The sequence below is a fragment of the Chelonia mydas genome, chromosome 2, assembly GCF_015237465.2.
Source record: "Chelonia mydas isolate rCheMyd1 chromosome 2, rCheMyd1.pri.v2, whole genome shotgun sequence".
Lineage (NCBI taxonomy): Eukaryota > Metazoa > Chordata > Testudines > Cheloniidae > Chelonia > Chelonia mydas.
The window spans coordinates 144664437-144691655 of NC_057850.1; the positions used below are offsets into that span (position 1 = coordinate 144664437).

The 27219-nt window shown below is 41.1% G+C and overlaps 1 long non-coding RNA gene across 1 annotated transcript in view; it reads left to right on the forward strand.

The window, feature by feature from the left end:
- Positions 1-27219, forward strand: part of LOC122464596 — a 50742-nt gene that overhangs the window by 3375 nt on the left and 20148 nt on the right. Inside the window, exons 2-4 of the long non-coding RNA XR_006288786.1 lie at positions 19023-19096; positions 26234-26387; positions 26885-27007. This is a non-coding gene — a long non-coding RNA (uncharacterized LOC122464596). The remainder of the gene's footprint in view (positions 1-19022; positions 19097-26233; positions 26388-26884; positions 27008-27219) is intronic.

The following is a 27219-nucleotide window of genomic DNA, read 5'->3' on the forward strand; positions in this document are numbered from 1 at the left end:
ATTTACTTTTTCTGACTCCTGATCCAAGGTTTAATCTATTAGATTACACTTCTCACACCCAGACAAATTACTTAACTTGCTTCATTCACTGCAGGATCAAGCTTTAATATTATTAGCCAAGTAGGAAAATGGAGAATCAGAGAACTTAAGGGACTTATCCTGCAAACTTCCCATGGGGAATTTAAGGTGTTCACAACTTCATAGGAAACTTCCAGGTTTCATTTGATTTTTTTTTTTTTAGTTTGTCACTGAATCAGAAATTAAGCCCAGCTCTGCAAAACATTCATGAACCTAGATTGAGTTTCAAGCATACTTTCACTAACTTCTCCTCCTTCTCCATAGGCTACCTAACTTCCTGCCACAGACCTTCATCTCTCAATCTTCAGAGGGAATGTCTCTGTTTAACACTTTCTTTCTTGCCCCAGTCTACACTTAACGCCTCCTGGAATCATCTGGGCACAGAGTGGCAAGAGACATCCACTGTCTGAATCCTTTATATTTGTGGTGCCCAAACTCTAGGGAGAGGTCCAAGATAGGATACTTTGGTTTAAGCCCTTGTTGTGCCACATCCCTCTGTGATCTCGGGCAAATCACTTAGCCTCTCTATGCTTCACTGTCCTGTCTGTAAAATGGGGATCATCGTATTTTGCTATCTCACAGGCATGTTAGGATAAATATATTAAAGATGATGAGATGCTCTGTTACTATGGTAATACGGGACATATCTTAGATAGGTTTTCAAAGGATATCTTGGATAGGGGTTTGGGCAGTGGCTCAATTAGAAATTCCAAAAAAAGCTACCACCTGGAATCTCAGAAGATTCATGTTAGGGCTAATAGAAGACTGGAGCCAGAAAGTGAGAGTACATACTTTGGCACCTCTAATAATGCCCCATCATTTACAAGTTGCTCTGTGAGAAAATGATTTCCCTATAAGAAGTCACCATTATATTTCCAAGGGTTTTATTACTTTGTGATTATAATTTTGGGGGTTGGACTAGATGACCTCTTGAGGTCTCTTCCAACCCTAACCTTCTATGATTTTGGAAAATCAGACATTTTATGTAACCTGTAAACAATGCAATTTACATAAAAATGGAAACACCTGCTGCTGCTGCAAATCAACAAGCAAAGATAGCAATACAAGCCATATTTTAAAATATATATAAATTTTCCATGTCTTACTGAGCAATCCTGATAATAGTGTTGGCTCCACTTTCAAGGGCTTATTTTGAGTGCCTGGGACACACACAAAGCTACACAATATGGAGATTAACGCTGACATATTGATTACAAAATACTGTACCTGTTCTTAACACCCTGCAACAGATACTGAACAAGATAATAGAAGCCCTGAGGAAGAAATTCTCGTTTCACAACTAATTCTAAATTTAAAAGGAAAAACTTGCACACATGATTGTAGACATCATTTCAACTACAAAGTGTCATTATTATGAGATGCTTTTAGTTACTCTGCTTTTGCCAGCATGATCTGTATGTGTTTAATGTTTTATAGGGCCATTAGCAACCATACAGAATCTTCGGCAATATAGGTGGACATCTCTTTTGCCCTTTGTCTCTTTCCTATTTAAATATTTGAGAGAAAAATTGTCAGCACGTTTGATTTGAGATCTAGTAAAATTACTGTAAATTAAGTTTAAGTATTTTTCCAGCAGGAGTTGCAAAAATATAATACCTGTCATAAAAAACCTAGTATTGCATTTTGTAGATTATGCTCTTTTAGTCTAAACATAGCCCTCAGAGGAGAAATATTGTAATGGGGCCAGGTGCATCACATAAAACAACATATAAGCAAAGTGCTCATCAGATTAGGCACCTAGTATATAGGGAATATTTCAAAGTACAAAAAATAAGACTGAACAGAGCTCGGTGTACAATCGTAGCATTACGTTTTCCATACAAAAGTTTCCAGAATCAAAATAAATATGAAGCTCCACAGCATCAAATGCTTTGATGTTACCTTTTTATTTTTGCCAGTAGGTTGATGGACCAATGGCATTTAAAACAGCTTTGGCCAATGCTGGTCATATGAAGTGAGAAAGTACACATTAGATTACTTATACTTGAACTAGGGAGTAAACCATTTTTCTGTATTTTATTATCTTTCTTGAAGGTCCACGCAAATAAAAAACATCTAAAGTCTTGCCAGTGACCATCAATAGATATAATGCTTCATGGACAGTTTTACAAAAATATTTTTTTAATAAATAAACTTCCATAAATATGTTGCATGTGCTACATGACAAGATTAATTAGATGCTTGTCTTTCTCTTTTTCTCTTTGCATTGTTTGTCTGTCTGTCTGGGCGGGCTTTTGTCTCTGGTAAGGGGGAAAATGTCTGTGCCCAAGTTTGAGAATGTTTGGCCTTTCTATGTATCTTTAATAAAGCTGAATTTTTAATAGTAAGATTGTGCAAAATATTTGCAAAAGAATCCAAAATTGGGTGAAACGCCACTGGTTTCAGGCTTTGTTTTTACTGCGAGTCCTTTATACATGAACATCATGACCCACGCAATACAAAGTTCTTAATTATAATTTATTATAGTATAGGCAGATCTGGCAGTGACTCTATAGTTAAGGTTATCTAACTCTTTCCATTGAAGACCTAGTTTTTAATTGTTAACTTTTTGCCAAACTTCAATAGTTCAGGCTGACATTTTTCATACCAGGTGTTTACCTCTTAAATTCTTTCATTAACAAAAACCCCACAGTACAGACACTTCATATCACAAGATTTAAAAAAAAAAAAGCTCTTTTGCCAATGTTAAAAAAATTACTGTTAAAAATTCTCACATCCATTGTACTGAGGCTGTAGTGCCTTCATGCTTTGGAGCAGGGACTTGAAATTTGGTAGCGGGACAGCTGTGGTGCCAGGGATGTGTCTTTTCTGTCCTTGTGAGAACCTACCAAGTGTTTAGCCAATTTATAAGCCTCTTGTCAGCTGGTGGGCTCTCTCATTAGATATGGAAGGAACTAGTGTTTGACAGGGTGAAACAGTCAGGAAAAGGTCAAGGGCTGCCTGCCTGTCACATGACTCAGTGGGGGATTGAAGAAAGGGACATGTATTCTTTCCAGGTTGAAGGGGATCAAGGGAAGTGCTTGGCTTTGTGTTAATCTGGAGTTTGTTTGTGTTTTGAATAGTAAATTGTGCCTAGAGACCAGGGCCTGAAACATGGCCCCTCTTTGATAGTGAGTCCAGTGGTAGCTGGGATTTTAAGCAGGTTGCCAACATTCCACCAGATTTCTGGCCTTACTCTGCAACTCAGGTCCACATAAGGCTGGAATACAAAAATTACAGTAGCTATGCCTGATCTTTAGCCTAGCAGCCAGTCTCGTAAGGGAAGCAGCTGAGACCATACAAGAGTTGAGCAACCACACCAGGGGAAGAACAAGCCAGTGGAGATCTTTCCCTTCTCTGATCCTGAACTCTTCAAAGAGAATGTCACCATGCCAGGAGGGAGGCCCTTGGAACCCAGGCTCTTGGAGCCCTGGAAAAGGAACTGGAAAAGGCGCATGTATGCAGTGTAATAATGGACCCTACTGGGGTGTCTGCACAAGGGACCCTTTGGTGTTCTCCCCACCCCCAGGGGTCAATACTCAGACTATAGCTAGTGGACCTGACTTTGAATATTCCATCATCCCTCTATCTTTGAATAATCAGCTGTATGGCTGGCTGGCTAGGGTGAATGGGTAAATGGCTGAACCTGGCCTAGTTTCACAGTACTCCCACTTTGAACTCAAGGGGGAATCCTGGCAACAATTGCCCAAAATACCCAGACATGGACATGCCACACCCAGCTCCTTATTCCCAAACTGTACTGGAGAAAGTTATTGAACCTACTCCATGATGTGCTGTGTCCAGGGCATTTAAGGGTAGAGAAGATCAAGAAGGGGTGCTAGGTTGGTTCTGTTGGCTGGGAGTCTATCAAAAAAATCAAAGAGTACTGTCCTTTCTGCCTTGAATGCCAATTGGTGGCACCCAGGCCTGCCTGCATTCTCTACCACATATAAGCTAGTAAACTCCTTCATCAGCCCATGAAATAATTAGTCCCCTGCCTGAGTCCGTTTCGGTCCCTTGCCTTAAGGTATTTTACTATTCAAACACACACAAACTCACAAAGCAACACAATATAATTCCCCTGACCGACACAGGCTGCAATCCCTAGAGCCATTTCCCTTGTCTCTCTCAGCCCTGGGAGAGAGGACATGCTCTTCCTTCAATCCCTTTCTGAGTCAAATAATAGGCAGGCAGCCACTAACCCTTCCTGACTATTTCAGCCTCTCACACACTTGTTCTTTCCTGAGCTGCTGAGAGCCCACCAGTTTACAAGAGGCTTATAAATAGCTAACTTTGGGTGGGTTTTCACATGGGCAGAGACAAAAGCAAAGAAGCGCACACTATTGAAATACAGCACAGAATTCCTGAATCCCAAGCTTTGTCCACTGTCAACGAATAGCTGTAAAAATGACTGATCAAGTGTGTGGTTTTTGGTTTTGGTTTTGTTTTTTTATGGCTGGTCCACAGAGAAGGTAACAGCCAACTACTACTACAAATTAATCTGTTAACTCAAGTCATTAGATGTTTGTGCAGTAGGTCTAAAGGTTCCAAACCTGCTGATGATCAGGGATCCTAGAAAGCCATTTGCTGTGGAAAAATCTGGAATTTGTGAAGTGGGTAGCAAAGTGGGGATGTTAATTGCCTTACAGGTCAGGGTTCAAATCCTGCTGCTCCTTACACCCATACACTTGGGTAGGGGTGCCCTAGGCAAGGTTTGTCTTGGTGGGCTGCAAGGAGATGGGATGCTGGCTCCTAGGATCATCCCTCAGGGCTGTAACATCCCCGTCAATGAGATATCAAAGGGAGCCATGTTTCATTTTTAAGTCCAGTATGTCATTGACTACATATTCATCATGACCCTGGATCTGCAGCGGGGGATAAGGGAGCGGTGTTTGACGCACAAAGGGTTGTCAATGTATGGCTTTAATAGAGACACATGAAACACTGTGTGTACCTAGAAAGATCTGAGTAGTCGGAGTTGAATAGTCACAGGGTTAATCACTGTCTTATTGGGTATGTACCGAGATAGTCAACTTTGCAATAAAGCTAGTCTGTGCAGAGGCGTTGTGCAAACAGCCCCACCTTCTGTACCTCAGTAAATGCTGGGCCTTCCCAATGCCGAAGGCCAGCATGTCATTTGTAGTCCTCCTTTGCATTCTCAAGATGTGTTTTAAGCTCCTTACGGACATCATGGATCTGCAAGATGCAGTCAGCAGGTATGGGGTTTGTAGAGGTGGTGGACACGGTCAGTTTTAGATGGAAATGGAATCCAAAGTTCACGTAGAAAGGACTCTGCGGTGAAGATATGGTTGATGATGTTGTAGGCAAAGTCCGCTTGGAGAAGAAGGGCTGACCAGTTGTGGCAATAATTCGTAAAGCACAGCAGGTATTGTTCCAAAACCTCATCTACTCTTTCAGACTGGTCATTAGTTTGTGAATGGTAAGCAGAGGACATATGAGCATGGACCCAGACAATCGTGGAGTTTTGCACCAAAACTGTGACACGAATTGTGGTCCTTGGTTGGACCTGATCTATGTTGGGAGCTCCTGAAGATGGATAAGATGTATCACCAGGAGCTGGGCCATTTCTTCTGTGGAAGGCAGATGTGCAATGGGGGCAAAGTGTGTCATCTTATTTAATTAATCTGCCACAGTGAGAACAATTGTGTGTGCCCATATCCCTTTTTATAGATTTTTTTCCCCCTTCTTCAAGAAGCATCTCTAGCGGAGGTTCAGGTGACAAAAAAAGTCTGTGTGGATGGGTACCCCAAGCTGTTTCTTTTTAAGATAAAGATTTTTCACCCATTTCCCCTTTCCCGCCAATGAATAGCCACTTAAGCAGGTGATGACACATTTGACCTTTTTTTATGCCTGACTGAGGCATCATTTTGTCTTTGTCTCTGAGGAACTGGTTTGGCGCTACCCAGACTTAAAATATCTTAGTAACATTATACAGTAGAATCTAATAATTTTACACACAATGTTGCAACACACATTTTTCCAGGGCAACATTGACCAGTGAGTTATGAGTTTTCAAATGAGACCTCCCAAGGCTTACTTTGTACCAAGATTATCATAATAGTGTGGAAGGGGTGAATACAGGAGTACACATCATCACAAATGTATAAGTGATCCTTGACAGGAAGCGAGCTGTCCACACCTAGTGTTGTCCCTTACATACTGGCTCAAGGTCTCTGGAAAGTGGTTCCTCCTTTGTAGCTGAATGGATTAGGGACAGGAGGTCTTGGGGAATGTCAGCATCCAGGAAATTATGGGCTTGAGGATGTGCAGTGGCTCCATGTGGGAATGGTCATGGTCAGGGAGGTATTCCCCTTTTAGGGACAAGGTGGCAGCTGCCTTGTTCTGAGCTCCTGGGTAACAGGTGAAGGCAAAATTTAAAGCATATGAAGAATAGGGCACATCAAAACTGTCTTTGGTTCAGTGCCTGTGCTCTATGGACATACTCCAAGTTTTTATGATCTGTGTATACTTGTATTGGGTATTGTGCATCTTTGAAGTGGTGGTGCCATTCCCCAAAGGCAGCTTTTAATGCTAGATGCACCTTATCTAAAATCTTATAAATTTTGTTCTGCTAGTGTGAGTTTCTAAGAGCAATAGGCACAAGGGAGCAGATTCTGTTGGGGGCCAGATCTTTGGGAAAGTATTGCCCCAGTTGTAACATTAGATGCTTTGGTCTCAGTGACAAAGGTCCACATTGGGTCACGATGTTACCAGATGGGCCTGTTGCTTTGGGGTATGCTCATTTATTAGGGTTACTCTTCGGGGGGGGAAAGGGGGATTCTGTAATTCTATTAATGTACTGCTTATGTCACTTGTGTGTTCATATGGAGCTCTACTCCTTCCTTCTGCAAGTCCCCTCCCAATGGAGCTATCCTGCAGTACCTAGGTTCCCTAGGACTGGGTTCCTCCAGCCCTAGAACTAGATGAATGCACACACAACACATACTAACAGAGCAGTCTGAGCGGACCGGGTCAATCAGCACTCTCAAGTTGATCGCCTTATCTGTCACTGTACTCAGTGGGCTGGATTAAGCAGCACTTTCAAGCTGTCACCCTCATGTGCCCCTGGGCTCAATAGGCTGGGCTGAGCAGCACTTTCAAGCTGCCCACCCCTTTTGTGCCACAGGTTTAACATGTCCCTATCCCCACTTTCACGTATACTTGTTACTGATAGTAATCCACTTGATGAGCAAACCCCACAGTATTTTTGGGCACTACAGGGATCTTTATCTTAGGTAAAAGAAGTGTTGCTGCAGAGTAATTGGGGGAAGCTAAAAACACAAAAGAGTAGAGTTCAGAGAGAGAGAGAGAAAAGCTTAACCATAAGTTATTTATTGAATAATAGTTATAGCTGCACAAGGAGAGCCTAAACCAACATAACATACATTATTAAAGGTTAATACCTGAGGTAGAAAGGAAAACAGAGAGAGAGAGAGAAAGAGGGGGATCTCACCCACTCCAGGATGCTTGAACTGGTCAGGGTTCCCAGGTGATGGTGGTAGCTCAGGGTCCTGAGGGCAGGAGACAGGCAGAGCCCCCAGCACAATCAGTCAGGAGAAGATGGAGTCCCAGTGGAACTGATGCATAGTTTGGATCTAAGCATCAGAACCCTGACTGGAGGGTGAGTAGGGATTTTTGTACAGAAAATACAATGGTTCAAGGGAGAACACTAGATTTGTTTATAGGTAAACTGATGACTCAAGGGTTTTCTTTAGGCTAGACAATAGGAGCTGATCACTCTTGGCTCTGGGTGGTGGTTTCTTCAAGGGAGCTCACAATGCAACTAGGCTGCTTCAGTATTTTGGATATCAATCAAGGATTTATTACTAGAATTGGTTTGATAATTGCTGAGCTGGGTGTGTGCAGGTGTAGGTTCATTAACATCTGGAGTCAGAGATTCCCATGATGCAGTGCGTCCCTACTTTTCTGGTCCAGAGTTCAGTGCGGTTCTCTGTTCTCCATTCTGTATGCAAATTGAGATGTCTCCCTGTCCCATCTTTAATGCAGATGAGGCTAGGGGAGTCATCTCTGGTTTCCATTCTGTATGCTAATGGAGATGTCTTAATCTTGTCACCCTTGTCAGGAGGGGTCTAGGTGTGTCCTCCCAACACTCTTCACTGCTCTCGTCCAAGTTTTTTTTTTTCTGATGGGTTTTGGTTTAAACACAGGCTGGTGGGGGTGGTCTTTCATGAGTCAGACAGGCTGGATACTGCACCCTGGTTCCTCAAGAACACAGAGCTGACTGGTATCAAAGATGAGTGAGGATTGGAGTGCTGGTGAAGGCCATCTTGAGTTTGTTGAATGTCTATTGAGCCTCCAGAGACCAGATAAATGAGGGGAGTTTGTAGAGGAGCTCTGTCAACAGGACTATCAGGTCCAAAAACCCAAGAATGAAGCACTTATTAAAATTAGTGAACCCCAGGAAGCATTGCAATTCCTTGATGTTCTGGAAGGCTGCCCAGATCCGAACAGCATCTACCTTCCTGGGATCCATTTGGAGGCTCTCGGGGGACAAGATGTTATCCAATAACTACATGGGGTGCCGGTTGGAACTGCACTTCTCAAGCTTTGCATATAGCCATGTGTCAAGTTTCCTTCCCCACTCTGAACTCTAGGGTACAGATGTGGGGACCTGCATGAAAGAACCCCTAAGCTTATTCTTACCAGCTTAGGTTAAACTTCCTCAAGGTACAAATTTGCCTTGTCCTTGAACCCTATGTTGCCACCTCCAAGCGTGTTAAACAAAGACCAGGGAAAGAGCCCACTTGGAGACATCTTCCCCCCCAAATATCCCCCCAAGCCCTACACCCCCTTTCCTGGGGAAGGCTTGATAAAAATCCTCAACAATTTGCATAGGTGAACACAGACCCAAACCCTTGGATCTAAGAAACAATGAAAAAGCAATCAGGACCTTTTAAGAATTTAATTAAAGAAAAAGTAAAAGAATCACCTCTGTAAAATTAGGATGGTAAATACCTTACAGGATAATCAGATTCAAAACATAGAGAATCCCTCTAGACAAAACTTAAGTTACAAAAAGACACACAAACAGAATATACATTCCCTCCAGCACAACTTATTTTACCAGCCATTAAACAAAAGGAAATATAACTCATTTCTAGCTAGATTACTTACTAACTAACAGTTGTAAGGCTGCATTCCTGATCTGTTCCCGGCAAAAGCATCACACAGACAGACAGACCCTTTGTTCCCCCCCACTCCAGCTTTGAAAGTATCTTGTCTCCTCATTGGTCATTTTGGTCAGGTGCCAGTGAGGTTATCTTAGCTTCTTAATCTTTTACAGGTGAAGGGGTTTTGCCTCTGGCCCGGAGGGATTTTATAGTTCTTTATACAGAAAGGTGGTTACCCTTCCCTTTATATTTATGACACCATGTCACTGGAGTTAATCCAGAACTCAACGGACATGTTGAGTGTGCTGCTTGGGAATCTCCAAGAAGATGAGTATATCATCAAGATAGACTATGACGTATTGGTCTAGGATGTCATGAAATACCTCATTCAGAAAGTGCTGAAATGTTGCTGGGATATTTTTAAGACTGAATGGCATTAACAAATATTTGTAGTGACCACACTGGTTCAAAAGTCTGTTTTCCACTCAACCCCTGCACATCTGCATCAAGTTATACGCTCCTCATAGGTTGACCTTGGTAAACACCTGGGCTGATTGTATGCAGTCAAACAATTCCAGAATGAGTGGGAGATAGTACCAAGTTCTGATGGTTAGCTGGTTGAGGGCCTAGTGATCCACACACAAAACACAGGGTCCCATGTTTCTTTTAAATGAAAAGAATTGGAGCCCAGGCAGGGAATGTGAAGGGATGGATAAATCCCTTGACAAAACTCTCGTGGAAATAGGATCACAAAGTAGCCAGCTCTGGCTCTGATGTGGCATAGATGTCGCTGAAAGGTATCTTGTTGCCAGATTGCAGCTCAATCAGACAATCATAGTCATGTGCGGTGGTAGGGGCATCCACGTTCTTCTTCACGTTCTTCTTCAAAAACATGCCTGTTGTCATGGCAGTCGGAGGGAAGAGCAGGAGTCGGTTCTGATGGGGGTCCCATCTGGGCAAGAGCCTGGGCCCACAGGCTCCTCGACGTCCTCCTGGATTTGGGCTGGAAGGTTGCATCTTGAAACCAATATTCATCTGATCGTGCATGCAGGCAAACTTGCTGACAAGAAACTGACTTTCTCCTCACACCAAAAGACATGCAGGTCATGATTGGTCAGCCACAAGATGCCAAGAATTATGGGGCAGTGGGGTCAATGGATTGTTCTGATTCCATTCTGTATCAGAGACAAGTTGCCTGAAATGGGCAGTGTCAGAGTCAGCCAGTCCCTGTCCTTGATGTAGATTTTGCAGGGCTGCTTCTACTGAGTGAGTGTGGTGTCATCTGTGATGTTATCTGATTAGAATATGACCGTGCAAATCATTGTTGCGACCAACTATTATATTATTGCAACAAAATCTATACAAAGCGTGACGCATGGCCAGAAAGGGTTAAGCAGCTCGCAAGCTAAATGGCCCGATTCAACCTTTAGGTACATATTGGTAGATATTTTTTGTGTGTTGACATATATATTTTTAGAGGTTAACACTGTAATCAAAGGTTTCAGAGTACCAGCCGGGTTAGTCTATATCTGCAAAAAAACCAAGGGTACTTGTGGCACCTTAGAGACTAACAAATTTATTAGAGCATAAGCTTTCATGGGCTACAGCCCACTTCACTGGATGCATTGAATGAAGCATATAGTAAGAAAATATAGATAGATAGATAGATAGATATATCTATATATATACATACAGAGAAGGTGGAATTTGCCATACAGACTGTAAGAGGCTAATTAATTAAGATGAGCTCTTATCAGCAGGAGGGGAAAAAATATTTTGTGGTGATCAAGATGGCCCATTTAGACGGGGGAGGGGGAAGCGATAGCTCAGTGATTTGAGCATTGGCCTGCTAAATCCAGGGTTGTGAGTTCAATCCTTGAGGGGGGGCCATTTAGGGATCTGGGGCAAAACTGGGAATTGGTCCTGCTTTGAGCAGGGGTTTGGACTAGATGACCTCCTGAGGTCCCTTCCAACCCTGATATTCAATGATTCTATGACAGTGGACAAGAAGGTGTGAGGATACTTAACATGTGGAAATAGATGCAATATGTGTAATGACCCAGCCACTCCCAGTCTCTAATCAAACCCAAGTTAATGGTATCTAGTTTGCATATTAATTCAAGCTCAGCAGTTTCTTCTTGGAGTCTGTTTTTGAAGCTTTTCTGTTGCAGAATTGCCACCCTTAAGTCTTTTCCTGAGTGGCCAGAGAGGTTAAAGTGTTCTCCTACCGGTTTTTGAATGTTATGATTCCTGATGTCAGATTTGTGTCCATGTATTCTTTTGAGTAGAGACTGTCCGGTTTGGCCAATATACATGATGGAGGGGCATTGCTGGCACATGATGGCATATATCACATTGGTAGATGTGTAGGTGAATGAGCCCCTGATGGCATGGCAATGTGATTAGGTCCTATGATGGTGTCACTAGAATAAATACATGGACAGAGTTGGCATCGGGCTTTGTTCCAAGGATAGGCCCCCCCCCGGTCAGTGCCCTTGCTGTGTGGTGTGTGGTTGCTGGAGAGTACCTGCCCCAGGTTGGGGGGGTTGTCCGCGAACGAGGACTGGTCTGTCTCCCAAGATCTGTGAGAGTGAGGGATCATTTTTCAGGATAGGTTGTAGATCTTTGATGATGCGCTGGAGAGGCTTTAGCTGGGGACCGAAGATGACAGCCAATGGCACCCTGTTGTTTTCTTTGTTAGGCCTGACCTGTAGTAGGTGACTTCTGGGCACTCCTCTGGCTCCGTCAGTCTGCTTTTTCACTTCAGCAGGTGGGCACTGCAGTTCCAAGAATGCTTGACAGAGATCCTGTAGGTGTCCATCCCTGCCAGAGGGCTTGGAGCATGTAATCAAACAGTCCCTGTCTATAGTGTATTCTGTTAATTCGGATATCAAAAGGACATCTTAACATTTAAATGAACTGTAAACATAGTGATATCACTCTTTGAAATATATAGCAAACCACCTGCGAATGGTGGAGGACAGGCATTTGCCTTATGTTAATCTGTATAGCTAATTACTGGTGATGCTTAGGAAATAGATGTACTTCAAAGTCTCAATGATTGCCTATTGTTCACCTAAGGACCCCAACCTGTCAAAAGAAGGCCTGGAACTATATAAAATCCCCTTGGGTCCTGATCCCTTTTATCTCAGATCTGCTTGAGGCTTCATGCAGGGGATGCTTAAGTCATAAGGCTGAGATCTCCTGTCCGATCTGGATCACCCTGAATATGGACATTAGACTATAAGCTATGGACTAATTCTGAAAGAACTCTTTGCAACTACAAAGCTCACCATCTCTACTACTATAAATCTGATCTCAGAACTGTACTCACATCTGTATATATACTGATCTTTTAACCAATACTCTCTCTCTTCTTATTAACTAAACTAAAATTTATTAAAGAATTGGCTGTTAGTGTGTATTTGGGTAAGATCTGGAATATTCATTAACCTGGCAGGTAATGTGTCCGAGCCTTTGGGACTGGTAGAACTTTCTTATATGATGAATAAGATTTTCAGTAATACTCATCATATTTGACTTGGGTGTCTGGGTGGAGGCCTAAGGCTTGGTTGCTTAAGGGACCTGGGTGTTGTTGGCTTCCGGTAACCAGTGAGATATTATAGAAGCTGTTTTGTGCTGGTTTAGTAAATCTAAGTATTGGAATATCCACCAGATTTGGGGATTTGTCTGCCCCATTATTTGCAGTTCAGCTAATTGAGTGACCTCAGGTGTGGATCCCTGGGATTCTGATCACATGATCTTCAAAAATAGATAAGAAGGCTTCAAAGAAGGCATCCAAGTTGACAGTATTGGCTTTGTCACTCCATTAGAGGCAAAGACCACTCCAGCATCTCTCCCATCAGGATATTAATTAAGAGTCCCACTTTGCCCTGGTCAGTGGAGTAGAACAGGGGCCAAAGCAAAAACAGAAGGTGACATTGGTTGAGGAAACCCTTAAATTTTTGGTAGTCTCCACTGAAATGCTCTAGGAGGTGGATAGTTGGCCCAGGGTCCATGTGTGCTGTTGTGTGCTACAGGCATGTGCCACTATTCTCATCCTGCAACTGGGCACCCTGCACTCACATTATCTGGTTAATGGTGGCATACTGAGCCAGCTGGGCCCTTACCACAGCATTTTCATCAAGTAGCTGAGAGGTCTAATAAAGAAATTACCAACTAGTAGCTCATATCCACTAGAAATAGACGGAAACTTTGGACATATCTGAGTCATGTACTCTGGATGCGAACACACAGACACTCACATGAAGCTGTCAAATGGAAACCAACTGGTGCAAGGAAATAAGGCCCCCAAGAGAAACCTTAAGAAGAACCCTTTGCACGGAGGGCAAACCAGTCAATTTCAATACCATTGAGCAGATAGAAGCAGCAGCTAATGACAGAGGGGAAGGAGGAGACAAGTTTCTGCCCTGTGTGCAAATTATGACTGAGTTTTTCCCATGCATAGAAGCATGGCAGAAGAAAGCACTAAGGTGCTTGAAAGAAAAATAGACAAGCAGGCAATCAATGCTGCCATCACTGGCAGGGTGAAGGCAGAAGAATTTACTGGATCTGATAGACAGGGCAAAACTAACTAGTGAAGTACCATACAGGGGAAGACAAAAAGCTTGTGGTATATGCATTGGAGGACTAGGAACCAGTGGAGGGATGCAAAGAAAAGGATGCTATAGGCTGAGTAGTGAGCCAGGAAAATGATCCTAGCAACAGCAATATGAATGGACTCAAAGAAGGCAATGTGCTTTATCTCTCTTTGTCTGTGTTTCACATCACAACTCATGCCAACCCATCAATAAAAAGAAACATGAAATTTTGTGCAGTTCATCCTTTTCTCCTTCTTCATGGGGTTTGGGGGAAAGTGAATGTCCACATTAGTGCACAGCAGAAAAAAAAACACAGGAAAAAAATATAGCAACTAAAACATAGGAAAACTCTAAAAATATAGTATGCAAAAAATAGCATTAAAAACCTAGCACTTTAAAAGAATTGGGCTTAAAACATTGCTTTATAAAAAATAATGCAAGTGAAAATAGTAGAAGTACTTCCTTACTCACTTTGGTGAGACCTTATTCATATGAGTATTCCCATTGATTTCAATTAGACTGCGTGAGTGAGTGCTCCCTGCCCTGAATAAAGGGTTGCACAATATAGCCTAAAGCCTATAAACATATACCAGAAAAAAATATTGCCAACTTAAACCTGCCAACAGAAACATCTAGTAGATAAAACATTTATTGAAATATGCAATTAAATCCAATCTTTTAATTAATGATGATAAAGGTGAAAAGGTTTGATTGTACAACAGAGTTTGCTAATTGCATACTAAGTGCAGTAATTATATAATCAACTAAGGACCCAATTCTGCAATCCTTGATTACAATAGGACTATTTGAGGAGTAAGGTGTTACTCAACATTGGTAAGGGTGACTTTGTCAGATCTTATATATATCACTGATATAATGAAAATGAATTTAAATTTAAACGGAAATTCTGGACATCTATTGAATTACACACACACAAATATTTTACAGGAAACAAACCCTCTGCAAACAAAACTATTTACAAATACAACAGTAAATTTACTAGCATGAAAATTTGTGATTGGAATTCATGATCATCTTCAAAGCTAAATGCAAATTATTCAGCTAGCTTTTAAGATGATTGTGCTTTTCAGTCACACAACATGTGTGCATAGTGTCTATTAGTTAATTACTGCTTCAGAGCCAAACAGTGTGTAACATATTTGCTATTGTTTGATTCAAGGACAAAAGTGTTTCATCAAAACACTTCAGTTTTATATAGTTTAATGAAGCCCCTTGATAAGTTTAAAAGTAAAAAAAAAAAAGGAAGACTCTTCTTTTCAATCTAAGCTTGGATATCTTTCTGTCAACAAGTTGTGAGAGTAATGCAAAAAAATCCCCTGGGATAGTGTGGTTCAATTTAGGAAATAATATGTAAGGATCTCTGGGACTAGAATTTGGATCTGCAGAGGCAGGGCATCTGTCATTCCTATATCACCACAGGGAAGGCATGCAGAGCTACATCCAAAGGAGCACTGCAGAGATTAGGCACCGCACAAGTACCACCCAAAGGATCCAGAGTGATAGCACCCTGTGGCCCTCTGATTAGCTGTGCTCACTATTTAACCCTGGAGGGTGCCACCAGAAGTTGCTCTGGCCTGCTGTAACATCAGACTGCACCTTACTCTCTGATCTCCAGTCTCCGACCCCCACCTGACTCTGACCCAGACTCTTGATTCCAGCCTCTTACTACCTTGTATCTCTGGTCTCTGACCCAGCCTGACTCTGACCCTGTCTCTTGGTTACCAATCCCAAATCTAGTGATAACTCTTAACCCTGATTGCTGCCTCATGTCATCCTTGACTTGTGGAAACCAGACCAACTGCGACTGCTAGGCCAGTCCACCTATGTCCTGGTCCCTTAAAATGTAATGTCTGTAATGTCATTTGTGCCTTAGCTAATCAGCTAAGGCTCAGGCAAGTAGGCTATAACCAGAATGACTGGAAGACCTTCAAATAATATTGCTTGCATAAAAAAAAATTGCAGATGAAGAAAGAGAGGCTTCCAAATCCCAATGACTGCCTTTGTGCCTTTGAAAATTTCTCGCCCTACCCACAAAGTCCTGACTTAAAATAAAACAAAGTTTCCTGCTATTCAGCTGATGGACCCTTCCAAACAAATATGACATTAACAACACCTCTTACTCTTCTAAAAGTTTTTCTCAGGCTTATAATTCGATTAGTAACAGCTAGTGGAGAAGATTTTCTGCTTTTTAACATCGGCATAGACTAGATCTTCCTATTTCCCTCCAGGGTATAATACTAAAACACCAATAGTGTGTCAGTGATGACATCTTCAAGATCATTGTATCATTATTGAGCAACTCTTCAGGGAATAGTGTGTGACACACCTTAATGCTGAGCCTAGAGTTTTTGCACAGATGCCAGCAACCCATGTATGTCAGGGTGTTGACTACAGTTAGCAATATGTGCTCTTTACATTAGCCAGTTTACATCATGGTGGACTAAAGCAAATGGTACAAAATGTAGCTGGAAAAGTGTGCAATGAATATTCAAATCTGAGGCTGTTTTTAATTTCTTTGTCACAGTGAATTGATAATCCTGAATGATGGATGGAATCACTCTTTTAGTTCCCTATTGATATCTGATAATCTTGCTATTTGGACATCCAGTAGGACCTTCAGTCTTAAGGTCCAAATGAGCTTAATATGCAATAGCTCACTGAAAGAAAAGATCCTATATGTGATATAGTAGGAAGAGGGACAGAAACATAAGCCCATGTATCAGAGGCCTGGTCTGAGGCCTGGGCTAAAGTAGTCAAAACCTCGCTGATATAAAGCAAAGTTAAGTTATGAGCAAGAGGAAGGCCTTGCTCGTGGAATTTGACAAGCATAAGGTTAATATTATAAAAACACATAATTCCAAGAGGTGCTAGGCAACAAAACACTCATGCAAGCACATTCCAGAAGGGTGGTACCAGAACGCCTCGATAAACACATTCCCGAAAGATAGCAGGAACATGCTGACCCATCTTAAGGATAAGGTCAGGATGGCAGCATGATGAATATAGATGTTTTGATTGAACCTACAGGTAGAAGGCAATGGTTGGTACCCTAATACGTCAGAGGGTGGCACCCTGATATGTCAAGGGTAATACGTAACTTATTGTATTGGTATATAAAGATGTAACTCAGCGGGCATGTCTTTGTCCAGCTGAGGGGGCAGTGGAAAGCCCTGCCATTGACTGAGCTGTGTCCATTGTCATAGGCATACTTGTCACAGGCATACATGTGCTCGTGTAATTGTCAACATTGATCCGGGGAGCTAGGACCATGCTTTGCTGACAGTAAACCTGACCAAGCGCCTTCGCACCTTCCTGGATTTTGTGGGCATTGGGCAGTTCACTCCTCGAGATCTGCTGTGCTAGTTATCTGTGGCAGAGCTGGGACAAAACATAGGGAGAACAGACCATACACACAGCCAAACATCTGACGACGTGGGAGAAGAAATTATAGACACACCACAGAAAGAATTCAAACAATTGCTTGTGATTATACAAACTGTGACTGCCTGAAGTTCCTTTATGGGATTGCACACATTTTGCAGTTTCAAACATAGGATATTCTGGGGACTGAACCAGTCACTCATCCTTAGAACAAAAACCGAACATAACTGCATCCTGAAGATCTGGGAAAATTCACGTCAACTCTCTCTCCTTCCCCCTCAGTTTTGCCCTCTGGTCCCCTCACATTTTAAAGGTAATATCTAACCTGCTGCTACAGAATTTGAAGGCTTAACTGGTATTGAGGCACCAGCATGCACCATGTACCTGAAGAAACCCATATCTCATACAGTCAGGCTTCTCAGGCATTCTGCGCAGACTGAACATCGCATCTGGGAAGCCACAGGGTGAAAAATTCAGCAGATACAACATAGAGCCCAATACTACTGACACGGCCTCCTGCTGCTAAGTATGCTAGTAGGCACTACTTTCTGCTCTCAAATAAGCAGTGGTCAGGGGAAAATCACAGAACCTGTCCTAAACTTTCTGCTGACAGAAACATAGGGAGAGGACAGCAGTAGGAGTGTGTCCTCAGAAAGTTTGGGCAATCCTTTCATTTTCCAGCCATGTTTTAGCATGTCCTCAACAGGCACAGATTAAGGCAATTATGGTTGCCAGTATAGATCGATTTTGTCAAACAGATTAATTTTCATAAATAGGTAGTTTAGGTTCTGATAAAATCAAGTAGGTAACATCTAGATTCCTTAGCGATATAAAAACTAATGTATCTAGATTCATATTTTTAAGAGCGGAAATTTACCAAAAGCAAATCTATTAAAGCTGTGACAGCAGCCAACAAAATAAAGGAAACCAATTATTATGGGGCTATTATACCATATATTTCCCAATGTCTATTTACAATGGGACAAGCCTTAAATGTTTTATTTAACTTATTTGTACCATGGTCTAGAGGAACACTTCTCCCTTAGTGATGCCTTTCCTTCCTTGTGTCACAAGTATGCTCTTTTACTGTGTTTTTGTGTGAAAATATAATAATATTTGGTATACCAATAGTTTATTAATATAGTTGATGTCTTAAAATTGTTTTACTGTTGCAGCTGTTTTCGTTGCGTTCGGTATTAATAAAAATATTTGAACTATCATAAATGTATAATCGATGTGATGTTGTACTACCTCCCTCTTGTTACCAGGACATACTTTTCATAAATTTATCAGTGTGTTAGTGCTCCTAAGCCATAGCACTAAAGCATGTGACAGTATAAATCAAAGTTCCTTTATCTTTCTACTGCACTAAAGAGTTATTTTTAAAATCAGGATCATTTTGTTTTCACCTTCATCTTACTTATCTTCTCTTAGTAATGTTGAATATTAACCGTCACCTTTATTTCCTTTTTACAATAAGTATGCCAGCCATAACTAGTCTTGTTTACTCCAGAAAAGAAATGCGGCGATGTAGATGCCTGGGGAGGGGGAGTATATTTGCATAGCCTCTGGCTATAGGTTAGCTTCTTTTGGTAATAAATCATCATAAATAAATAAAATAAGTTGACAATGCAGGGTAATTGGCATGACATTCATAGTGCCATAATAGTGATCTTACTCTTCACCTCTCAGGGACTACTCTTTCCATAGGAGAAATATTTCATGCTCATGAGTGGTGGAGTTTCTTATCCGATCGTTTTAATGCAATTATTCCTTTTTAAATCTACAGTAAGAATAAACTCCATACACTTCAGAGGCTAGACCTCACGTTGAATTCGAGATACTGGCATTGTGGATGAAAAGGTAGGCTTATGATGTTTTTCAGTGTATTTTTTTCTATTAATAGTGGCAGCATTTAGTAACGTCCTCCATTCTGAGTCCTGTTGTAGATGCCAATATCTGGTGTTCACCTTGCAGTTTGTTTTTGACAGTTGCTAGAAGGTGAGGATCATATTTCCTGAGCAACTGCTTTTCATATGCAATAATTTTGTCCTTTCCAGAGTAAAGTCAACTGGCATTTCAAACCTTATTCAGAGCTTATAAAGATCAACTGTTTGAAAGGAAAGTTGATTGTATAAGTCTCCATTCCCCCTTCAACTGAGAAATTTCCTCTACTTCTGAGTTAATTCTCAACACTTACAGTTTTTCCTGCAGTGTGTGTCTCCCATTTTAACCTAATATACCTCTGACACCCTTTAATTTGTTTGTTTGTATTTTTTACTTGATGTATACAATTTACAGTAAATCATATTCTTCTTGAACATGCTCTCCACTCCACAGCAAGTAGCATAACTTTCCCTGTGTAAGCTGTGTGCCTATAGAAGAGGTTGACAGCATTTCATCCCCAAAATTAAGGATCCCAGATGTAAATCCTGTTGGTTTCATTGGTGTGGCTATACGCTGAATATAATATTTCATCAGATGGCAGAAAAATTTGGTCAGGTTCTGGCTTTTTGTGGCATAAACATCAAAGGCATTAATATAAATTAATTTCATAGTCAATACAGTGCATCACAGCCACATGGTTTCCAGATACACTTTGCGTATTATTATCCAGAATGCTCTTTGTATGATATCCACACCCAGGTTATCCTCTGCACCTCAGTGAATAACACCCAAGTGTACATCAAGGAATGGTGGAAGATGATGAGGTAAATAATAAAACTCCATAACACATATCTAGAGACCTCATCTCCCAGGTACACAAACTGAAACCAATGGCTTTGACTCCAAAGGAGGACACACTGAGAATTTCTGTGGGCTACATCTCTCTTCCTACCTAACCTATGTCCTCTCTGCCCTGACACCAAAAGGATATAATTTGGATGATCCTCAGGGAGACTTATCAAGGTCATAAACAGAGGTAAGACTAAAGTCACTCAATGTACAGCAGAATATATGGGCACACCTGATAAAGGGGAAGAACCAATCATCCCTGGGCTACTCTTAGCAGAAGATTTTAAAAGATTTGCTTTTCAGAGGGTGAGTACTCAGCACTTTCCAGAAATTAAGCCCCTTTAACAGTGACCCAATTTGGACACCCAAAAATTGAATCACCCAAAGCTACTAGCCATTTTTGAAAATCCTGTATTGTTATTTATAACTCAGCCATTGGCTCAATGGCCACAGATTGTAGCCCCACTATACTGGCAATGAAAGGAAGAAATTTCCCACCAAGTCCACATATAATTGGTTATATATACCATCTGCAAACACTTGAGCTAAAGGCCTCTCTCACTGTCACACCGCTTTGTCTATTTTTCTGAAACAACTATTTAAAAATATGCTTTCTGTGTGACATTTGATATCAGGATATGGCAAGATGCAAAAAGCTGAAGGAATAAATGGCCTCCAAGTGGAACAGCCAATCATATAAGCAAAGGTTCTTTTTAATAGAGGTGGGCAAATATTTTTTGGGCAGTTTATTTGCCCCAAATGCAGTTTCAGGTTGACTGAATTTTTTTCATACATTTGGAATGAATTTGGTGAATCATTTTGGCTGGGAAAAAAAATGAAAAAAAAAATCAGAAAGGTTGAACTGTTTCAACTTTTTCAAAATGAAACCTGTTGACTTTTTATTTGAAAGTGCTTCAATGTTTTATTTTAGAAATTTAGCTAAATTTATTTTTAAAAAAGCAGCCAAAGAAACAAATGTTTATAAAAGAGTATAAACACCCCAATACCACAAATAATAATGAAAAATATCCTTTTGAGCAAACAAAATAAAATGTATCATTTCAGGTCAAACAAAACTTTTTTTATCCAAAACAACATTTGTTTACTTATTTGTTTCAGTGCAAAAAATGAAACATTCCTGTTTCAGGTTATATTTTTCTCAGATTTTTTATTTTACTACCAAACTAAAACATAAATGATTCGCTCGAGCAATACTTGTAAGTTACTTTGTGGCAGGAGGACTTGGGGGATATATTTCTTGTGCCCTTCTTTTGCCTCAGGTGTTACGTGCTGCACTTTTCTGTAACTTGTTTCTGCAAACAACTTGTGGGCTAACTCTTTCAAACTACACAAATCTCTTGCTCAGGTCTAGGAAAGATAACTCCCATCATCACAACTAAATACAGGGTCAAACAGATAGTTTAGCTTAATGACAGGTTTCAGAGTAAACAGCCGTGGTTAGTCTGTATTCGCAAAAAGAAAAGGAGTACTTGTGGCACCTTAGAGACTAACCAATTTATTTGAGCATAAGCTTTCGTGAGCATCCGATGAAGTGAGCTGTAGCTCACGAAAGCTTATGCTCAAATAAATTGGTTAGTCTCTAAGGTGCCACAGGTACTCCTTTTCAGTTTAGCTTAGTAGTTAGCGCATATTCTAAGGACCATTCAAGGTGAAGTGGCCAGTTAGCACCCTCCCCTGCCATTGTCATAGGACAAAAAGGTGGGTTAGTGGGTTAGAGTAATTGCAATATTGTGTGTTTTTTGGAAAAAAAAAAAAAAAGGGGGGGGGGGGGTGTGGGGGGGGTGAGAAAAACCTGGATTAGTGCTGGAGGTGACCCACCTTGATTATCATGCGCATTATAAAGAGGGGTTTCAAAGAGGAATGGGCTGTTGCCAGCAGGAGAGTGAGTTTGTATGTGTATGTGGGGGGCGGGGGGGAAGGGTGAGAAAACCTGGATTTGTGCTGGAAATGGCTCTACTTGAGGATCACTTTAGATAAGCTGTTGCCAGCGGGGGAGTGAGGTGGGAGGAAGTTTTGTTTCATGGTCTCTGTGTGTATATAATGTCTTCTGCAGTTTCCACGATATGCTATGCATCCGATGAAGTGAGCTGTAGCTCACGAAAGCTCATGCTCAAATAAACTGGTTAGTCTCTAAGGTGCCACAAGTACTCCTTTTCTTTTTGCAATATGCTATGAATCCAGTGTCTTTATTAAGACTGTAATTTTTATCTATCTAGCAAAGTTATGAATTTAAGCTGCCAACAGTCTGTAACCCACTAACTTCTCTGTTTTGTCCTATGACTACAGGGGTGTTAATGGGTCACTGCACCTTGAATGGTCTCTTACAATGTGTGCTAACTACTTATGCTAAATCACTTGTTCTACTTTGTATTTAGCTGTGAAGCTGAGTACCTTTCTCAGACCTGAGCAAGAACTCTGTGTAGCCCGAAAGCTTGTCTCTCTCACCAACAAAAGTTGGTCCAATAAAAGATTTTACTTCACCTACCTTGTCTCTCTAAGATCCAACACAGCTACAACAACACTGCATACAACTTGTGGACTGTCAATCAACCCCTTCAGCCTAATACACATGATGCTATCTAATGTTATTCTTTCATCTATTCTTCATAAACCCACAGACCACACTAAATTCCCTCCTAATTGCTGACAATCTCCATGACAAGAAGACCTCTGTGTATCACACTGATGACCGCCTACACAATGCAGTGCTGAAATGAGGCATACTGGATCCCTCAAGGTCCACATGCATGTCTTTCCTTTGATCTACACACAAGGGCATAGCCTTGCAAAATGGGGTTCAAAGAGCTCAGAGGGGGGTGGGTTTTTTTTTTCTTCTTGCTCTTTTCTTCCATCGTGGGCCCAAGCCAACTCCAGTTAGTGTCCTGAATGGTGCATTTGGATCCCCAGTTAGTGCCTCAGATGGACCACTTGGGGCCCCTGTTTAAAGACCAAAATGGTATATTCAGAGTCTCATTTAATGCCCCAATTGGTGTACTCTGAGCCTCATTTAATGCCCTGAATCGAACATTCAGGCCCTGTTTTCAGCCCCAAAGAGTGTATTTTGTAACCCAAATGGTGTGTTCAGGGCCCTGTTTCCCTAAATGGACCTTTCAGGGCTCCGTTTAATGTTTTGTAGATTTCATTGATATCAACAGCAAAGCACATATTAGGGTGGTTATTTTAGAGAAGCTAAAAAAAGACAGTTTAGATATGGCTGCATGCAGGGGACAAAACTATGATGATGGAGATAAAATGGCTGCACCATAAAACGGTGCTCAAAATCAGATTCGGCAGGTAAATCAGTATGCGTCTTTCATCCTATGTGCTGCCCACTCACTGAATCTTGTTGGGGCAGCTTCTGCAATGGTTGTTCGCCAAGTTCTATTTTTTGGAATTGTTTGAAGAGAAGATTCTACACTTTGTTTTCTGCTTCTACTAGTCATTGGGATGTATTGAAAAAGTATATTAACATTACATTAAAATTCACAGCAAGATGGTCAGCAAGGGGTAGATACAGTCTTTCCACTACAAAATCAGGTTCAAGGTGTTCCTGACACAGAACTTAAGTTGGAAGCTGCCAGCTTGCAAACAAACATTTCACAGTTTTTGTTTGGTTTTTGAGTTCGCTGCTTGTAAGGCTGAAATACTAGGAACAGCCATGCAGTTTGAAGAGAAATGATCTCAGAGAAGGAAAGTAATGCCAAGCAAACTTGCAAAGGACAAAGGGTCATCAGATCTCCCTGCCCCCACAAAAAATCAGTGAGAGATTTTCAGCCCCATCTTAGGCACAATATTAACACAATTGGACAATAGGATGCGCAAGTATGATGGAGTCAGAAAAAGGTTTGCTTTTTTGATGGGCGAGAAACTGAAAAGTCTCAGTAGCAAAGATCTAAGATGGCATGCTCGAAACTTAGCAAGCAGTTACCCTGAGGATTTAAACTCTGAGAATTTTGAGAACAAGATTGAGCTATTCAGCAGTTTTTGCAGTTGCCTCTTTAACGATGACTAGGAAACGAAGGTGTTCATTGATCTCCTTAGCTGCATTCACAAAAGGTCTTCAGGTATGAGTTTCCCTAACACAGAAACAGCACTGCATATTTTTGTTATTTTCCAGTAATCATGGCTGCTAATGAAAGAAGTTTCAGCAAGCAAAAAATAATCATAAGCTTTTGAAGAATGTCCATGGGGCAGGAAAGGTTAAGTGATCTGGCAGTTATTTCTATAGAGAACTCAGAAGCAAGGAAGATAGACATGGATGAGCTAATTAATGAGAGAGAGAGCTTCAGAGAAGTCTAAGAAGGTCCCTTTGTAAAAGTACTTAGTGGTGATTGTGGGTTTTTTTGTGGTGGGGGACAGCAAGTCCCAGATTTGAGTCTTCAAACTGGGCCTAGGAGACTCTTGGCACAGCATTGTACATGGAGGTCAAGGAGAGGGGCTCCCTCTTCCACACACACACACAAGGGCACGGTCTCTCAGATCATCTCATATCACAATCACAGCCCTGCCAAGCTGCTCAAATAAATCTCTCCACCATTCAGTATAGCTACACTGAACACAGTGAATGCCACTGGAGTGTCTGTAGAAAATTTCCAGTTGCTATTGCCAGCTTCAGGGGAACAGAATTAAGGTTCCTTGTTTTCAGAAGTTTGTTTTCCTGAATATGGCATTCTGGAAGGGCATAAGATGCCACTAGGCAGCCTTAATTATGTGTTAATTAACCTTTTTGTCAGTGAATTGACAGTGATATTCTGGTAGGTGCCAGGACATAGCATAGTAAGTAGCAAAACCATCAGTATAGTAGCCACCTTCAACTTGTGTCTCAGAATGTGCTGATGGCATGATGATCTGGGGCTGTCAAGGTTCCTTCCCCACTCTGAACTTTAGGGTACAGGTGTGGGGACCTGCATGAAAACCCCATAAGCTTATTTTACCAGATTAGGTTAAAACTTCCCCAAGGTACAAACTATTTTACCTTTTGCCCTTGGACTTTATTGCTGCCACCACCAAGCGTCTAACAAATATATAACAGGGAAAGAGCCCGCTTGGAAACGTCTTTCCCCACAAAATCCTCCCCAAACCCTACACCCCCTTTCCTGGGGAAGGCTTGATAAAAATCCTCAACAATTTGCATAGGTGAACACAGACCCAAACCCTTGGATCTTAAGAACAATGAAAAAGCAATCAGGTTCTTAAAAGAAGAATTTTAATTGAAGAAAAAAAGTAAAAGAATCACCTCTGTAAAATCAGGATGGTAAATACCTTACAGGGTAATTAGATTCAAAACATAGAGAATCCCTCTAGGCAAAACCTTAAGTTACAAAAAGACACAAAAACAGGAATATACATTCCATTCAGCACAGCTTATTTTATCAGCCATTTAAACAAAATAGAATCTAACGCATATCTAGCTAGATTATTTACTAAGTTCTAAGACTCCATTCCTTTTCTGTTCCCGGCAAAAGCATCACACAGACAGAGAGACCCTTTGTTTTTCCCCGCCTCCAGCTTTGAAAGTATCTTGTCTCCTCATTGGGCATTTTGGTCGGGTGCCAGCGAGGTTATCCTAGCTTCTTAACCCTTTACAGGTGAAAGGGTTTTTCCTCTGGCCAGGAGGGATTTTAAAAGTGTTTACCCTTCCCTTTATATTTATGACACGGGCATCCAAATCCTCCACTGGCAACATGAGCCTCAGCTTCCTATTTGGTTTACCGTGTGCTCCTGTACCAGGCTATGCATTTACATGAGATGACAGAGGAAAATTAGAAGTGCTAAGCTGGGTTTTGGCTCTCTCCCTGACCCCTTTTTGTTTCTTTTTTCATGGACAATTGATTGAGATATATTAAAAGTTGCACATCAATACAGGTGATGCAATGTACACAGGACGATGGCTTATTCTTTGGTCCACACTGGCTGCTTTGTGCTGCTCTGTCATTGCAAAGCAGTCACAAAGTAAATTTTAACCAGCTCCCTATATGGCATTGTACCAGTAGCAGCTTTATGCCATATGCTCCTGGCCCTCAAAGTAGGGGTCATTTGTGGCAGGAAAGGCAGGTGGCCAAGGCACTGATCTCAGGATACCTGAATGACCCCCTAGGAGGCAGGCACAGCTAAGTATAACTTATAACATCATTTCACTGATCAAAATCAGTAAAATAAACAAGGAAACCAAACCCTATATCCCCTTAAATAATGTGCACTTTTAACATTCTTTGTTTGCTTTTTTCATGACTCCTGCAACAGAATGGTGAAATCCTTAATTACCTGATCTACGCGGGTGGCCTATTAAGATTTGGAATGGCTTATCATGGTGAAAATTATACACAAGAGAGACTTGTTCAATGCCTATTTGGATATTTGGGCCAGATCTTTATGTCCTTACTTACTCTTTACCAAGGTAAGAATCCATTGGTGTCAAAGAGTGCCTGATGGGTCTACACTTGCAGCCATATCCTGAAGTACCTATTAAGGCAAGGCTCCCAACTCTGAGAAGCTCAGTAAAGACTTCAGAATTTGATCCATGGTTACCATTATTTACATATGCCTGAAAACCAAATCAGGCTCAAACCTTCTTGACATCAGCGTTTAATGATTCAATTTAGTGCAGCTCTGTTTATCTCATGATTATTATTACTGCATTATTTTACATTTATGTTGAAATATTTTGTATATAACTATAACATTCCTATTAAATGTGTGCTTGGCTATCTATCTATATACATAGATAATCTCCACTCTACTTTACATAAGTAGCACATCAGATTGTAGGACATTTTCTAGTGTTTTATCCAGTATAGTTTTAAAAATCCCAGTCAGTGGAGCTTCCAGCACTGGAGATTATTCCAAAGACAGTTTTTCCTGGTCTTCTATGTTTTGTTTTGTTTTTCACATTAGGTTTGCCAAAGATGCAAAATATATCGTAATAAATCATCTGTGAAAATGAGAATGGAAGAATGTGTTTTTAAAAGTCATTTTCCTTCTGAACATATGTTTTCCCACAACATCCCCATTTCAAAGGTACTGTACAACTCTCCTTCTTGAATTCTATTAAAAGAGAAAGCTAAATATTGTATTATTTAGTTTGAGAGAGCATATAACAACAAATGTGCTGGCACATTTCCCTCTATCCTTCTCACTTCCACAAGCTTTCTGATGTCTTTCCAGTTAGGAGCTCCTGCTTAGATAAAACAGATGACTTTCTGGGCCTGCTTCTGCTAACAGCAGGCAGG